The sequence below is a fragment of the Pseudophryne corroboree genome, chromosome 3 (genome assembly GCF_028390025.1).
Source record: "Pseudophryne corroboree isolate aPseCor3 chromosome 3, aPseCor3.hap2, whole genome shotgun sequence".
Taxonomy (NCBI): domain Eukaryota; kingdom Metazoa; phylum Chordata; class Amphibia; order Anura; family Myobatrachidae; genus Pseudophryne; species Pseudophryne corroboree.
In genome coordinates this window covers 547,446,947-547,463,117 of record NC_086446.1, presented here as the reverse complement: position 1 = coordinate 547,463,117, position 16,171 = coordinate 547,446,947, and the positions used below count along the sequence as shown (strand labels likewise).

General features: G+C 33.3%; 14 non-coding genes across 14 annotated transcripts; all 14 read right to left on the bottom strand.

The window, feature by feature from the left end:
- Window positions 1-915: 915 nt before the first annotated feature.
- TRNAL-UAG (transfer RNA leucine (anticodon UAG)) lies at window positions 916-997 on the bottom strand. The gene has a single exon. It is a non-coding gene; the product is annotated as a tRNA-Leu (tRNA).
- Window positions 998-1,258: 261 nt separating this feature from the next.
- Window positions 1,259-1,340, bottom strand: TRNAL-AAG (transfer RNA leucine (anticodon AAG)). The gene has a single exon. It is a non-coding gene; the product is annotated as a tRNA-Leu (tRNA).
- A 1,700-nt stretch (window positions 1,341-3,040) lies between these two features.
- TRNAL-UAG (transfer RNA leucine (anticodon UAG)) lies at window positions 3,041-3,122 on the bottom strand. Its single transcript has one exon. It is a non-coding gene; the product is annotated as a tRNA-Leu (tRNA).
- Window positions 3,123-3,384: 262 nt separating this feature from the next.
- TRNAL-AAG (transfer RNA leucine (anticodon AAG)) lies at window positions 3,385-3,466 on the bottom strand. Its single transcript has one exon. It is a non-coding gene; the product is annotated as a tRNA-Leu (tRNA).
- A 1,702-nt stretch (window positions 3,467-5,168) lies between these two features.
- Window positions 5,169-5,250, bottom strand: TRNAL-UAG (transfer RNA leucine (anticodon UAG)). Its single transcript has one exon. It is a non-coding gene; the product is annotated as a tRNA-Leu (tRNA).
- A 262-nt stretch (window positions 5,251-5,512) lies between these two features.
- On the bottom strand, window positions 5,513-5,594 carry TRNAL-AAG (transfer RNA leucine (anticodon AAG)). The gene has a single exon. It is a non-coding gene; the product is annotated as a tRNA-Leu (tRNA).
- Window positions 5,595-7,292: 1,698 nt separating this feature from the next.
- Window positions 7,293-7,374, bottom strand: TRNAL-UAG (transfer RNA leucine (anticodon UAG)). The gene has a single exon. It is a non-coding gene; the product is annotated as a tRNA-Leu (tRNA).
- A 1,701-nt stretch (window positions 7,375-9,075) lies between these two features.
- Window positions 9,076-9,157, bottom strand: TRNAL-UAG (transfer RNA leucine (anticodon UAG)). The gene has a single exon. It is a non-coding gene; the product is annotated as a tRNA-Leu (tRNA).
- A 262-nt stretch (window positions 9,158-9,419) lies between these two features.
- Window positions 9,420-9,501, bottom strand: TRNAL-AAG (transfer RNA leucine (anticodon AAG)). Its single transcript has one exon. It is a non-coding gene; the product is annotated as a tRNA-Leu (tRNA).
- Window positions 9,502-11,200: 1,699 nt separating this feature from the next.
- On the bottom strand, window positions 11,201-11,282 carry TRNAL-UAG (transfer RNA leucine (anticodon UAG)). The gene has a single exon. It is a non-coding gene; the product is annotated as a tRNA-Leu (tRNA).
- A 2,034-nt stretch (window positions 11,283-13,316) lies between these two features.
- On the bottom strand, window positions 13,317-13,398 carry TRNAL-UAG (transfer RNA leucine (anticodon UAG)). Its single transcript has one exon. It is a non-coding gene; the product is annotated as a tRNA-Leu (tRNA).
- Window positions 13,399-13,660: 262 nt separating this feature from the next.
- Window positions 13,661-13,742, bottom strand: TRNAL-AAG (transfer RNA leucine (anticodon AAG)). The gene has a single exon. It is a non-coding gene; the product is annotated as a tRNA-Leu (tRNA).
- A 1,702-nt stretch (window positions 13,743-15,444) lies between these two features.
- Window positions 15,445-15,526, bottom strand: TRNAL-UAG (transfer RNA leucine (anticodon UAG)). The gene has a single exon. It is a non-coding gene; the product is annotated as a tRNA-Leu (tRNA).
- A 262-nt stretch (window positions 15,527-15,788) lies between these two features.
- TRNAL-AAG (transfer RNA leucine (anticodon AAG)) lies at window positions 15,789-15,870 on the bottom strand. Its single transcript has one exon. It is a non-coding gene; the product is annotated as a tRNA-Leu (tRNA).
- Window positions 15,871-16,171: the final 301 nt, after the last annotated feature.

The window sequence follows — 16,171 nt, the reverse complement described above, 5'->3', positions numbered from 1 at the left end:
AAAAATTGTGTAGTTATAAATCAATACTTGAAAAGAAGTGTCATGTTAAAAGTGTTTAAAATACAAAAATTTAAAAAAGGTACAAAATTAGCAGACAATATTAATTAGAAAGGATTTTTTATTATTGACTTGCTGTTTAGTGGAGAAAAACACTTTGACATCAATGACAGTCGTTTTATCTTGAAAATAATTATGACAGCAGTGGAATTTGAACTCATGCCTACAAACAGACTGGAGCCTTAATGCAGCATCTTAGACCGCTCAGCCACATTTCTACCTTGACTCCATAGCTCATAGTTTATAATTTTACATATTATTTTTACATTTTGAGAAGACTTGAAATTATGATAAACTGTTTTAAAATCTAGGGCAGATGATGAACTTTTTAACCTACCAATATTTTATTTTAGCAGCTTAGTGGCCTTAGACCACTCGGCCATGGTACCAAATGAACACTCTTAGCTCACAGATCTGGGCCATATAGCACAGATTACAGTACAAACATTTTTTTTTTGTTTTAAATAAATACTTAAAAAGAAGTGTCATACCAAAAGTGTTTAAGTTATTTACAAAATGTTTTGGAAGGTTAAAAAAGTACATCAATTGACATAAAATATTAATGAGAAAGGATTTTTTTATTATTCATTTGCTGTTTAGTAAAGAAAAACACTTTGACATCAATGACTTATTTTTTCTTAGGAAAAATAATTATTGCGGCAGTAGGTTTTGATCCAAAGCCTCCAAAGAAACTGGAACCTTAATCCAGCACCTTAGACACTGCTGATTTTTAGCTCATGCATCTGGATCATATCAATCAGCTATTGAGGAGAAAAGTCTTTATTATTATTGTTTTTCTTATTAGTGGAGAAAAACATTTTGTCATCACTGACTGATGTTTTCATAGTAATATCATTATGGCAGCAGTGGGATTTGAACCCACGCCTCCAGAGAGACTGGAGCCTAAATCCAGCACCTTAGACCGCTCGGCCATGCTACCACATGGACCTGTCTGACTGAATGCTCACAGTTCTGGATCATACAGTTGAGATTACAGGAAAAAATGTGTTGTTTTAAATCAATACTTGAAAAGAAGTGTCATGTTACAAGTATTTAAAATACAAAAAGTTAAGGAAGCATAAAAAAGGTACAAAATTAGTAGACAATATTAATGAGTAAGGATTTTTTATTATTGATTTGCTGTTTAGTAGAGTAAAACAGTTTGACATCAATAAATGTCATTTTCTCTTGAAAATAATTATGGCAGCAGTGGGATTTGAACCCACGCCTCCAAAGAGACTGGAGCCTTAATCCAGCACCTTAGACCGCTCGGCCATGCTACCACATATCTATTTTGGCTCCAAAGGTCATAGTTTATTATTTTACATATTATTTTTAAAGTTTGAGAAGACTCTTGAAATTGTGATAAACTGTTTTAAAATGTAGGACAGATGATGAACTTTTCAACCTTCCAATATTTTACTTTAGCAACTTAGTGGCCTTAGACCGCTCAGCCATGGTACCACATGGACACTCTTAGCTCACAGATCTGGGTCATGTAGCTCAGGTTACAGTAAAAACATTTTTTTAAATCAATATTTAAAAAGAAGTGTAATGCAAAAAGTGTTTAAATTATGTACAAAACGTTTTGGAAGGTTAAAAAAGTACATAAATTGACATAAAATATCAATGAGAAAGGATATTTTTATTATTCATTTGCTGTTTAGTAGAGAAAAAACACTTTGACATCAATGACTTATTTTTTCTCAGGGAAAATAATTATGGCAGCAGTAGGTTTTGAACCAATTCCTCCAAAGAATCTGGAACTTTAATCCAGCACCTTAGACACTGCTGATTTTTAGCTAATGCATCTGGATCATATTGATCAGATGTTGAGGAGAAAGGACTTTATTATTATTGATTTTCTTATTAGTGGAGAAAAACACATTGCCATCACTGACTGACATTTTCATAGTAAAATCATTATGGAAGCAGTGGGATTCAGACCCACGCCTCCAGAGAGACTGGAACCTAAATCCAGTGCCTTAGACCACTCGCCCTTGCTACCCCATGGATACTTTTGACTCAAAGCTCAGAGTTATGGATCATATAGTTAAGATTACAAGAAAAAATTGTGTAGTTATAAATCAATACTTGAAAAGAAGTGTCATGTTAAAAGTGTTTAAAATACAAAAATTTAAAAAAGGTACAAAATTAGCAGACAATATTAATTAGAAAGGATTTTTTATTATTGACTTGCTGTTTAGTGGAGAAAAACACTTTGACATCAATGACAGTCGTTTTATCTTGAAAATAATTATGACAGCAGTGGAATTTGAACCCATGCCTCCAAACAGACTGGAGCCTTAATGCAGCATCTTAGACCGCTCAGCCACATTTCTACCTTGACTCCATAGCTCATAGTTTATAATTTTACATATTATTTTTACATTTTGAGAAGACTCTTGAAATTATGATAAACTGTTTTAAAATCTAGGGCAGATGATGAACTTTTTAACCTACCAATATTTTATTTTAGCAGCTTAGTGGCCTTAGACCGCTCGGCCATGGTACCAAATGAACACTCTTAGCTCACAGATCTGGGCCATATAGCACAGATTACAGTACAAACATTTTTTTTTGTTTTAAATAAATTCTTAAAAAGAAGTGTCATACCAAAAGTGTTTAAATTATGTACAAAATGTTTTGGAAGGTTAAAAAAGTACATCAATTGACATAAAATATTAATGAGAAAGGATTTTTTTATTATTCATTTGCTGTTTAGTAAAGAAAAACACTTTGACATCAATGACTTATTTTTTCTTAGGAAAAATAATTATGGCGGCAGTAGGTTTTGATCCAAAGCCTCCAAAGAAACTGGAACCTTAATCCAGCACCTTAGACACTGCTGATTTTTAGCTCATGCATCTGGATCATATCAATCAGCTATTGAGGAGAAAAGTCTTTATTATTATTGTTTTTCTTATTAGTGGAGAAAAACATTTTGTCATCACTGACTGATGTTTTCATAGTAAAATCATTATGGCAGCAGTGGGATTTGAACCCACGCCTCCAGAGAGACTGGAGTCTAAATCCAGCGCCTTAGACCGCTCGGCCATGCTACCACATGGAACTGTTTGACCAAATGCTCACAGTTCTGGATCATACAGTTGAGATTACAGGGAAAAAATGTGTTGTTTTAAATCAATACTTGAAAAGAAGTGTCATGTTACAAGTATTTAAAATACAAAAAGTTAAGGAAGCATAAAAAAGGTACAAAATTAGTAGACAATATTAATGAGTAAGGATTTTTTATTATTGATTTGCTGTTTAGTAGAGTAAAACAGTTTGACATCAATAAATGTCATTTTCTCTTGAAAATAATTATGGCAGCAGTGGGATTTGAACCCACGCCTCCAAAGAGACTGGAGCCTTAATCCAGTGCCTTAGACCACTCGGCCATGCTACCACATATCTGTTTTGGCTCCAAAGGTCATAGTTTATTATTTTACATATTATTTTTAAAGTTTGAGAAGACTCTTGAAATTGTGATAAACTGTTTTAAAATCTAGGACAGATGATGAACTTTTCAACCTTCCAATATTTTACTTTAGCAACTTAGTGGCCTTAGTCCGCTCGGCCATGGTACCACATGGCCACTCTTAGCTCACAGATCTGGGTCATATAGCTCAGGTTACAGTAAAAACATTTTTTTAAATCAATATTTAAAAAGAAGTGTAATGCAAAAAGTGTTTAAATTATGTACAAAACGTTTTGGAAGGTTAAAAAAAAGTACATAAATTGACATAAAATATCAATGAGAAAGGATATTTTTATTATTCATTTGCTGTTTAGTAGAGAAAAAACACTTTGACATCAATTACTTATTTTTTCTCAGGGAAAATAATTATGGCGGCAGTAGGTTTTGAACCAATTCCTCCAAAGAATCTGGAACTTTAATCCAGCACCTTAGACACTGCTGATTTTTAGCTAATGCATCTGGATCATATTGATCAGATGTTGAGGAGAAAGGACTTTATTATTATTGATTTTCTTATTAGTGGAGAAAAACACATTGCCATCACTGACTGACATTTTCATAGTAAAATCATTATGGAAGCAGTGGGATTCAGACTCACGCCTCCAGAGAGACTGGAACCTAAATCCAGTGCCTTAGACCACTCACCCTTGCTACCCCATGGATACTTTTGACTCAAAGCTCAGAGTTCTGGATCATATAGTTAAGATTACAAGAAAAAATTGTGTAGTTATAAATCAATACTTGAAAAGAAGTGTCATGTTAAAAGTGTTTAAAATACAAAAATTTAAAAAAGGTACAAAATTAGCAGACAATATTAATTAGAAAGGATTTTTTATTATTGACTTGCTTTTTAGTGGAGAAAAACACTTTGACATCAATGACAGTCGTTTTATCTTGAAAATAATTATGACAGCAGTGGAATTTGAACCCATGCCTCAAAACAGACTGGAGCCTTAATGCAGCATCTTAGACCGCTCAGCCACATTTCTACCTTGACTCCATAGCTCATAGTTTATAATTTTATATATTATTTTTACATTTTGAGAAGACTCTTGAAATTATGATAAACTGTTTTAAAATCTAGGGCAGATGATGAACTTTTTAACCTACCAATATTTTATTTTAGCAGCTTAGTGGCCTTAGACCGCTCGGCCATGGTACCAAATGAACACTCTTAGCTCACAGATCTGGGCCATATAGCACAGATTACAGTACAAACATTTTTTTTTGTTTTAAATAAATACTTAAAAAGAAGTGTCATACCAAAAGTGTTTAAGTTATGTACAAAATGTTTTGGAAGGTTAAAAAAGTACATCAATTGACATAAAATATTAATGAGAAAGGATTTTTTTATTATTCATTTGCTGTTTAGTGAAGAAAAACACTTTGACATCAATGACTTATTTTTTCTTAGGAAAAATAATTATGGCGGCAGTAGGTTTTGATCCAAAGCCTCCAAAGAAACTGGAACCTTAATCCAGCACCTTAGACACTGCTGATTTTTAGCTCATGCATCTGGATCATATCAATCAGCTATTGAGGAGAAAAGTCTTTATTATTATTGTTTTTCTTATTAGTGGAGAAAAACATTTTGTCATCACTGACTGATGTTTTCATAGTAAAATCATTATGGCAGCAGTGGGATTTGAACCCACGCCTCCAGAGAGACTGGAGCCTAAATCCAGCGCCTTAGACCGCTCGGCCATGCTACCACATGGACCTGTTTGACCGAATGCTCACAGTTCTGGATCATACAGTTGAGATTACAGGGAAAAAATGTGTTGTTTTAAATCAATACTTGAAAAGAAGTGTCATGTTACAAGTATTTAAAATACAAAAAGTTAAGGAAGCATAAAAAAGGTACAAAATTAGTAGACAATATTAATGAGTAAGGATTTTTTATTATTGATTTGCTGTTTAGTAGAGTAAAACAGTTTGACATCAATAAATGTCATTTTCTCTTGAAAAGAATTATGGCAGCAGTGGGATTTGAACCCACGCCTCCAAAGAGACTGGAGCCTTAATCCAGCGCCTTAGACCGCTCGGCCATGCTACCACATATCTGTTTAGGCTCCAAAGGTCATAGTTTATTATTTAACATATTATTTTTAAAGTTTGAGAAGACTCTTGAAATTGTGATAAACTGTTTTAAAATCTAGGACAGATGATGAACTTTTCAACCTTCCAATATTTTACTTAAGCAACTTAGTGGCCTTAGTCCGCTCGGCCATGGTACCACATGGACACTTTTAGCTCACAGATCTGGGTCATATAGCTCAGGTTACAGTAAAAACATTTTTTTAAATCAATATTTAAAAAGAAGTGTAATGCAAAAAGTGTTTAAATTATGTACAAAACGTTTTGGAAGGTTAAAAAAAGTACATAAATTGACATAAAATATCAATGAGAAAGGATATTTTTATTATTCATTTGCTGTTTAGTAGAGAAAAAACACTTTGACATCAATTACTTATTTTTTCTCAGGGAAAATAATTATGGCGGCAGTAGGTTTTGAACCAATTCCTCCAAAGAATCTGGAACTTTAATCCAGCACCTTAGACACTGCTGATTTTTAGCTAATGCATCTGGATCATATTGATCAGATGTTGAGGAGAAAGGACTTTATTATTATTGATTTTCTTATTAGTGGAGAAAAACACATTGCCATCACTGACTGACATTTTCATAGTAAAATCATTATGGAAGCAGTGGGATTCAGACCCACGCCTCCAGAGAGACTGGAACCTAAATCCAGTGCCTTAGACCGCTCGCCCTTGCTACCCCATGGATACTTTTGACTCAAAGCTCAGAGTTCTGGATCATATAGTTAAGATTACAAGAAAAAATTGTGTAGTTATAAATCAATACTTGAAAAGAAGTGTCATGTTAAAAGTGTTTAAAATACAAAAATTTAAAAAAGGTACAAAATTAGCAGACAATATTAATTAGAAAGGATTTTTTATTATTGACTTGCTGTTTAGTGGAGAAAAACACTTTGACATCAATGACAGTCGTTTTATCTTGAAAATAATTATGACAGCAGTGGAATTTGAACCCATGCCTCCAAACAGACTGGAGCCTTAATGCAGCATCTTAGACCGCTCAGCCACATTTCTACCTTGACTCCATAGCTCATAGTTTATAATTTTACATATTATTTTTACATTTTGAGAAGACTCTTGAAATTATGATAAACTGTTTTAAAATCTAGGGCAGATGATGAACTTTTTAACCTACCAATATTTTATTTTAGCAGCTTAGTGGCCTTAGACCGCTCGGCCATGGTACCAAATGAACACTCTTAGCTCACAGATCTGGGCCATATAGCACAGATTACAGTACAAACATTTTTTTTTTTAAATAAATACTTAAAAAGAAGTGTCATACCAAAAGTGTTTAAGTTATGTACAAAATGTTTTGGAAGGTTAAAAAAGTACATCAATTGACATAAAATATTAATGAGAAAGGATTTTTTTATTATTCATTTGCTGTTTAGTAAAGAAAAACACTTTGACATCAATGACTTATTTTTTCTTAGGAAAAATAATTATGGCGGCAGTAGGTTTTGATCCAAAGCCTCCAAAGAAACTGGAACCTTAATCCAGCACCTTAGACACTGCTGATTTTTAGCTCATGCATCTGGATCATATCAATCAGCTATTGAGGAGAAAAGTCTTTATTATTATTGTTTTTCTTATTAGTGGAGAAAAACATTTTGTCATCACTGACTGATGTTTTCATAGTAAACTCATGATGGCAGCAGTGGGATTTGAACCCACGCCTCCAGAGAGACTGGAGCCTAAATCCAGCGCCTTAGACCGCTCGGCCATGCTACCACATATTTATTTTGGCTCCAAAGGTCATAGTTTATTATTTTACATATTATTTTTAAAGTTTGAGAAGACTCTTGAAATTGTGATAAACTGTTTTAAAATCTAGGACAGATGATGAACTTTTCAACCTTCCAATATTTTACTTTAGCAACTTAGTGGCCTTAGACCGCTCGGCCATGGTACCACATGGACACTCTTAGCTCACAGATCTGGGTAATATAGCTCAGGTTACAGTAAAAACATTTTTTTAAATCAATATTTAAAAAGAAGTGTAATGCAAAAAGTGTTTAAATTATGTACAAAACGTTTTGGAAGGTTAAAAAAGTACATAAATTGACATAAAACATCAATGAGAAAGGATATTTTTATTATTCATTTGCTGTTTAGTAGAGAAAAAACACTTTGACATCAATTACTTATTTTTTCTCAGGGAAAATAATTATGGCAGCAGTAGGTTTTGAACCAATTCCTCCAAAGAATCTGGAACTTTAATCCAGCACCTTAGACACTGCTGATTTTTAGCTAATGCATCTGGATCATATTGATCAGATGTTGAGGAGAAAGGACTTTATTATTATTGATTTTCTTATTAGTGGAGAAAAACACATTGCCATCACTGACTGACATTTTCATAGTAAAATCATTATGGAAGCAGTGGGATTCAGACCCACGCTTCCAGAGAGACTGGAACCTAAATCCAGTGCCTTAGACCACTCGCCCTTGCTACCCCATGGATACTTTTGACTCAAAGCTCAGAGTTATGGATCATATAGTTAAGATTACAAGAAAAAATTGTGTAGTTATAAATCAATACTTGAAAAGAAGTGTCATGTTAAAAGTGTTTAAAATACAAAAATTTTAAAAAGGTACAAAATTAGCAGACAATATTAATTAGAAAGGATTTTTTATTATTGACTTGCTGTTTAGTGGAGAAAAACACTTTGACATCAATGACAGTTGTTTTATCTTGAAAATAATTATGACAGCAGTGGAATTTGAACCCATGCCTCCAAACAGACTGGAGCCTTAATGCAGCATCTTAGACCGCTCAGCCACATTTCTACCTTGACTCCATAGCTCATAGTTTATAATTTTACATATTATTTTTACATTTTGAGAAGACTCTTGAAATTATGATAAACTATTTTAAAATCTAGGGCAGATGATGAACTTTTTAATCTACCAATATTTTATTTTAACAGCTTAGTGGCCTTAGACCGCTCGGCCATGGTACCAAATGAACACTCTTAGCTCACAGATCTGGGCCATATAGCACAGATTACAGTACAAACATTTTTTTTTTGTTTTAAATAAATTCTTAAAAAGAAGTGTCATACCAAAAGTGTTTAAATTATGTACAAAATGTTTTGGAAGGTTAAAAAAGTACATCAATTGACATAAAATATTAATGAGAAAGGATTTTTTTATTATTCATTTGCTGTTTAGTAAAGAAAAACACTTTGACATCAATGACTTATTTTTTCTTAGGAAAAATAATTATGGCGGCAGTAGGTTTTGATCCAAAGCCTCCAAAGAAACTGGAACCTTAATCCAGCACCTTAGACACTGCTGATTTTTAGCTCATGCATTTGGATCATATCAATCAGCTATTGAGGAGAAAAGTCTTTATTATTATTGTTTTTCTTATTAGTGGAGAAAAACATTTTGTCATCAGTAACTGATGTTTTCATAGTAAAATCATTATGGCAGCAGTGGGATTTGAACCCACGTCTCCAGAGAGACTGGAGCCTAAATCCAGCGCCTTAGACCGCTCGGCCATGCTACCACATGGACCTGTTTGACCGAATGCTCACAGTTCTGGATCATACAGTTGAGATTACAGGGAAAAAATGTGTTGTTTTAAATCAATACTTGAAAAGAAGTGTCATGTTACAAGTATTTAAAATACAAAAAGTTAAGGAAGCATAAAAAAGGTACAAAATTAGTAGACAATATTAATGAGTGAGGATTTTTTATTATTGATTTGCTGTTTAGTAGAGTAAAACAGTTTGACATCAATAAATGTCATTTTCTCTTGAAAATAATTATGGCAGCAGTGGGATTTGAACCCACGCCTCCAAAGAGACTGGAGCCTTAATCCAGCGCCTTAGACCGCTCGGCCATGCTACCACATATCTATTTTGGCTCCAAAGGTCATAGTTTATTATTTTACATATTATTTTTAAAGTTTGAGAAGACTCTTGAAATTGTGATAAACTGTTTTAAAATCTAGGACAGATGATGAACTTTTCAACCTTCCAATATTTTACTTTAGCAACTTAGTGGCCTTAGTCTGCTCGGCCATGGTACCACATGGACACTCTTAGCTCACAGATCTGGGTCATATAGCTCAGGTTACAGTAAAAACATTTTTTTAAATCAATATTTAAAAAAAAGTGTAATGCAAAAAGTGTTTAAATTATGTACAAAACGTTTTGGAAGGTTAAAAAAAGTACATAAATTGACATAAAATATCAATGAGAAAGGATATTTTTATTATTCATTTGCTGTTTAGTAGAGAAAAAACACTTTGACATCAATTACTTATTTTTTCTCAGGGAAAATAATTATGGCGGCAGTAGGTTTTGAACCAATTCCTCCAAAGAATCTGGAACTTTAATCCAGCACCTTAGACACTGCTGATTTTTAGCTAATGCATCTGGATCATATTGATCAGGTGTTGAGGAGAAAGGACTTTATTATTATTGATTTTCTTATTAGTGGAGAAAAACACATTGCCATCACTGACTGACATTTTCATAGTAAAATCATTATGGAAGCAGTGGGATTCAGACCCACGCCTCCAGAGAGACTGGAACCTAAATCCAGTGCCTTAGACCACTCGCCCTTGCTACCCCATGGATACTTTTGACTCAAAGCTCAGAGTTCTGGATCATATAGTTAAGATTACAAGAAAAAATTGTGTAGTTATAAATCAATACTTGAAAAGAAGTGTCATGTTAAAAGTGTTTAAAATACAAAAATTTAAAAAAGGTACAAAATTAGCAGACAATATTAATTAGAAAGGATTTTTTATTATTGACTTGCTGTTTAGTGGAGAAAAACACTTTGACATCAATGACAGTCGTTTTATCTTGAAAATAATTATGACAGCAGTGGAATTTGAACTCATGCCTACAAACAGACTGGAGCCTTAATGCAGCATCTTAGACCGCTCAGCCACATTTCTACCTTGACTCCATAGCTCATAGTTTATAATTTTACATATTATTTTTACATTTTGAGAAGACTTGAAATTATGATAAACTGTTTTAAAATCTAGGGCAGATGATGAACTTTTTAACCTACCAATATTTTATTTTAGCAGCTTAGTGGCCTTAGACCACTCGGCCATGGTACCAAATGAACACTCTTAGCTCACAGATCTGGGCCATATAGCACAGATTACAGTACAAACATTTTTTTTTGTTTTAAATAAATACTTAAAAAGAAGTGTCATACCAAAAGTGTTTAAGTTATGTACAAAATGTTTTGGAAGGTTAAAAAAGTACATCAATTGACATAAAATATTAATGAGAAAGGATTTTTTTATTATTCATTTGCTGTTTAGTAAAGAAAAACACTTTGACATCAATGACTTATTTTTTCTTAGGAAAAATAATTATTGCGGCAGTAGGTTTTGATCCAAAGCCTCCAAAGAAACTGGAACCTTAATCCAGCACCTTAGACACTGCTGATTTTTAGCTCATGCATCTGGATCATATCAATCAGCTATTGAGGAGAAAAGTCTTTATTATTATTGTTTTTCTTATTAGTGGAGAAAAACATTTTGTCATCACTGACTGATGTTTTCATAGTAAAATCATTATGGCAGCAGTGGGATTTGAACCCACGCCTCCAGAGAGACTGGAGCCTAAATACAGCGCCTTAGACCGCTCGGCCATGCTACCACATGGACCTGTTTGACCGAATGCTCACAGTTCTGGATCATACAGTTGAGATTACAGGGAAAAAATGTGTTGTTTTAAATCAATACTTGAAAAGAAGTGTCATGTTACAAGTATTTAAAATACAAAAAGTTAAGGAAGCATAATAAAGGTACAAAATTAGTAGACAATATTAATGAGTAAGGATTTTTTATTATTGATTTGCTGTTTAGTAGAGTAAAACAGTTTGACATCAATAAATGTCATTTTCTCTTGAAAATAATTATGGCAGCAGTGGGATTTGAAAACACGCCTCCAAAGAGACTGTAGCTTTAATCCAGCGCCTTAGACCGCTCGGCCATGCTACCACATATCTATTTTGGCTCCAAAGGTCATAGTTTATTATTTTACATATTATTTTTAAAGTTTGAGAAGACTCTTGAAATTGTGATAAACTGTTTTAAAATCTAGGACAGATGATGAACTTTTCAACCTTCCAATATTTTACTTTAGCAACTTAGTGGCCTTAGACCGCTCGGCCATGGTACCACATGGACACTCTTAGCTCACAGATCTGGGACATATAGCTCAGGTTACAGTAAAAACATTTTTTTAAATCAATATTTAAAAAAAAGTGTAATGCAAAAAGTGTTTAAATTATGTACAAAACGTTTTGGAAGGTTAAAAAAAAGTACATAAATTGACATAAAATATCAATGAGAAAGGATATTTTTATTATTCATTTGCTGTTTAGTAGAGAAAAAACACTTTGACATCAATTACTTATTTTTTCTCAGGGAAAATAATTATGGCGGCAGTAGGTTTTGAACCAATTCCTCCAAAGAATCTGGAACTTTAATCCAGCACCTTAGACACTGCTGATTTTTAGCTAATGCATCTGGATCATATTGATCAGATGTTGAAGAGAAAGGACTTTATTATTATTGATTTTCTTATTAGTGGAGAAAAACACATTGCCATCACTGACTGACATTTTCATAGTAAAATCATTATGGAAGCAGTGGGATTCAGACCCACGCCTCCAGAGAGACTGGAACCTAAATCCAGTGCCTTAGACCACTCGCCCTTGCTACCCCATGGATACTTTTGACTCAAAGCTCAGAGTTCTGGATCATATAGTTAAGATTACAAGAAAAAATTGTGTAGTTATAAATCAATACTTGAAAAGAAGTGTCATGTTAAAAGTGTTTAAAATACAAAAATTTAAAAAAGGTACAAAATTAGCAGACAATATTAATTAGAAAGGATTTTTTATTATTGACTTGCTGTTTAGTGGAGAAAAACACTTTGACATCAATGACAGTCGTTTTATCTTGAAAATAATTATGACAGCAGTGGAATTTGAACCCATGCCTACAAACAGACTGGAGCCTTAATGCAGCATCTTAGACCGCTCAGCCACATTTCTACCTTGACTCCATAGCTCATAGTTTATAATTTTACATATTATTTTTACATTTTGAGAAGACTCTTGAAATTATGATAAACTGTTTTAAAATCTAGGGCAGATGATGAACTTTTTAACCTACCAATATTTTATTTTAGCAGCTTAGTGGCCTTAGACCGCTCGGCCATGGTACCAAATGAACACTCTTAGCTCACAGATCTGGGCCATATAGCACAGATTACAGTACAAACATTTTTTTTTGTTTTAAATAAATACTACATACCAAAAGTGTTTAAATTATGTACAAAATGTTTTGGAAGGTTAAAAAAGTACATCAATTGACATAAAATATTAATGAGAAAGGATTTTTTTATTATTCATTTGCTGTTTAGTAAAGAAAAACACTTTGACATCAATGACTTATTTTTTCTTAGGAAAAATAATTATGGCGGCAGTAGGTTTTGATCCAAAGCCTCCAAAGAAACTGGAACCTTAATCCAGCACCTTAGACACTGCTGATTTTTAGCTCATGCATCTGGATCATATCAATCAGCTATTGAGGAGAAAAGTCTTTATTATTATTGTTTTTCTTATTAGTGGAGAAAAACATTTTGTCATCACTGACTGATGTTTTCATAGTAAAATCATTATGGCAGCAGTGGGATTTGAACCCACGCCTCCAGCGAGACTGGAGCCTAAATCCAGCGCCTTAGACCGCTCGGCCATGCTACCACATGGACCTGTTTGACCGAATGCTCACAGTTCTGGATCATACAGTTGAGATTACAGGGAAAAAATGTGTTGTTTTAAATCAATACTTGAAAAGAAGTGTCATGTTACAAGTATTTAAAATACAAAAAGTTAAGGAAGCATAATAAAGGTACAAAATTAGTAGACAATATTAATGAGTGAGGATTTTTTATTATTGATTTGCTGTTTAGTAGAGTAAAACAGTTTGACATCAATAAATGTCATTTTCTCTTGAAAATAATTATGGCAGCAGTGGGATTTGAACCCACGCCTCCAAAGAGACTGAAGCCTTAATCCAGTGCCTTAGAGCCCTCGGCCATGCTACCACATATCTATTTTGGCTCCAAAGGTCATAGTTTATTATTTTACATATTATTTTTAAAGTTTGAGAAGACTCTTGAAATTGTGATAAACTGTTTTAAAATCTAGGACAGATGATGAACTTTTCAACCTTCCAATATTTTACTTTAGCAACTTAGTGGCCTTAGTCCGCTCGGCCATGGTACCACATGGACACTCTTAGCTCACAGATCTGGGTCATATAGCTCAGGTTACAGTAAAAACATTTTTTTAAATCAATATTTAAAAAAAAGTGTAATGCAAAAAGTGTTTAAATTATGTACAAAACGTTTTGGAAGGTTAAAAAAAAGTCCATAAATTGACATAAAATATCAATGAGAAAGGATATTTTTATTATTCATTTGCTGTTTAGTAGAGAAAAAACACTTTGACATCAATTACTTATTTTTTCTCAGGGAAAATAATTATGGCGGCAGTAGGTTTTGAACCAATTTCTCCAAAGAATCTGGAACTTTAATCCAGCACCTTAGACACTGCTGATTTTTAGCTAATGCATCTGGATCATATTGATCAGATGTTGAGGAGAAAGGACTTTATTATTATTGATTTTCTTATTAGTGGAGAAAAACACATTGCCATCACTGACTGACATTTTCATAGTAAAATCATTATGGAAGCAGTGGGATTCAGACCCACGCCTCCAGAGAGACTGGAACCTAAATCCAGTGCCTTAGAACACTCGCCCTTGCTACCCCATGGATACTTTTGACTCAAAGCTCAGAGTTCTGGATCATATAGTAAAGATTACAAGAAAAAAATGTGTAGTTATAAATCAATACTTGAAAAGAAGTGTCATGTTAAAAGTGTTTAAAATACAAAAATTTAAAAAAGGTACAAAATTAGCAGACAATATTAATTAGAAAGGATTTTTTATTATTGACTTGCTGTTTAGTGGAGAAAAACACTTTGACATCAATGACAGTCGTTTTATCTTGAAAATAATTATGACAGCAGTGGAATTTGAACCCATGCCTCCAAACAGACTGGAGCCTTAATGCAGCATCTTAGACCGCTCAGCCACATTTCTACCTTGACTCCATAGCTCATAGTTTATAATTTTACATATTATTTTTACATTTTGAGAAGACTCTTGAAATTATGATAAACTGTTTTAAAATCTAGGGCAGATGATGAACTTTTTAACCTACCAATATTTTATTTTAGCAGCTTAGTGGCCTTAGACCGCTCGGCCATGGTACCAAATGAACACTCTTAGCTCACAGATCTGGGCTATATAGCACAGATTACAGTACAAACATTTTTTTTTGTTTTAAATAAATACTTAAAAAGAAGTGTCATACCAAAAGTGTTTAAGTTATGTACAAAATGTTTTGGAAGGTTAAAAAAGAACATCAATTGACATAAAATATTAATGAGAAAGGATTTTTTTATTATTCATTTGCTGTTTAGTAAAGAAAAACACTTTGACATCAATGACTTATTTTTTCTTAGGAAAAATAATTATGGCGGCAGTAGGTTTTGATCCAAAGCCTCCAAAGAAACTGGAACCTTAATCCAGCACCTTAGACACTGCTGATTTTTAGCTCATGCATCTGGATCATATCAATCAGCTATTGAGGAGAAAAGTCTTTATTATTATTGTTTTTCTTATTAGTGGAGAAAAACATTTTGTCATCACTGACTGATGTTTTCATAGTAAAATCATTATGGCAGCAGTGGGATTTGAACCCACGCCTCCAGAGAGACTGGAGCCTAAATCCAGCGCCTTAGACCGCTCGGCCATGCTACCACATGGACCTGTTTGACCGAATGCTCACAGTTCTGGATCATACAGTTGAGATTACAGGGAAAAAATGTGTTGTTTTAAATCAATACTTGAAAAGAAGTGTCATGTTACAAGTATTTAAAATACAAAAAGTTAAGGAAGCATAAAAAAGGTACAAAATTAGTAGACAATATTAATGAGTGAGGATTTTTTATTATTGATTTGCTGTTTAGTAGAGTAAAACAGTTTGACATCAATAAATGTCATTTTCTCTTGAAAATAATTATGGCAGCAGTGGGATTTGAACCCACGCCTCCAAAGAGACTGGAGCCTTAATCCAGCGCCTTAGACCGCTCGGCCATGCTACCACATATCTATTTTAGCTCCAAAGGTCATAGTTTATTATTTTACATATTATTTTTAAAGTTTGAGAAGACTCTTGAAATTGTGATAAACTGTTTTAAAATCTAGGACAGATGATGAACTTTTCAACCTTCCAATATTTTACTTTAGCAACTTAGTGGCCTTAGTCTGCTCGGCCATGGTACCACATGGACACTCTTAGCTCACAGATCTGGGTCATTTAGCTCAGGTTACAGTAAAAACATTTTTTTAAAACAATATTTAAAAAAAAGTGTAATGCAAAAAGTGTTTAAATTATGTACAAAA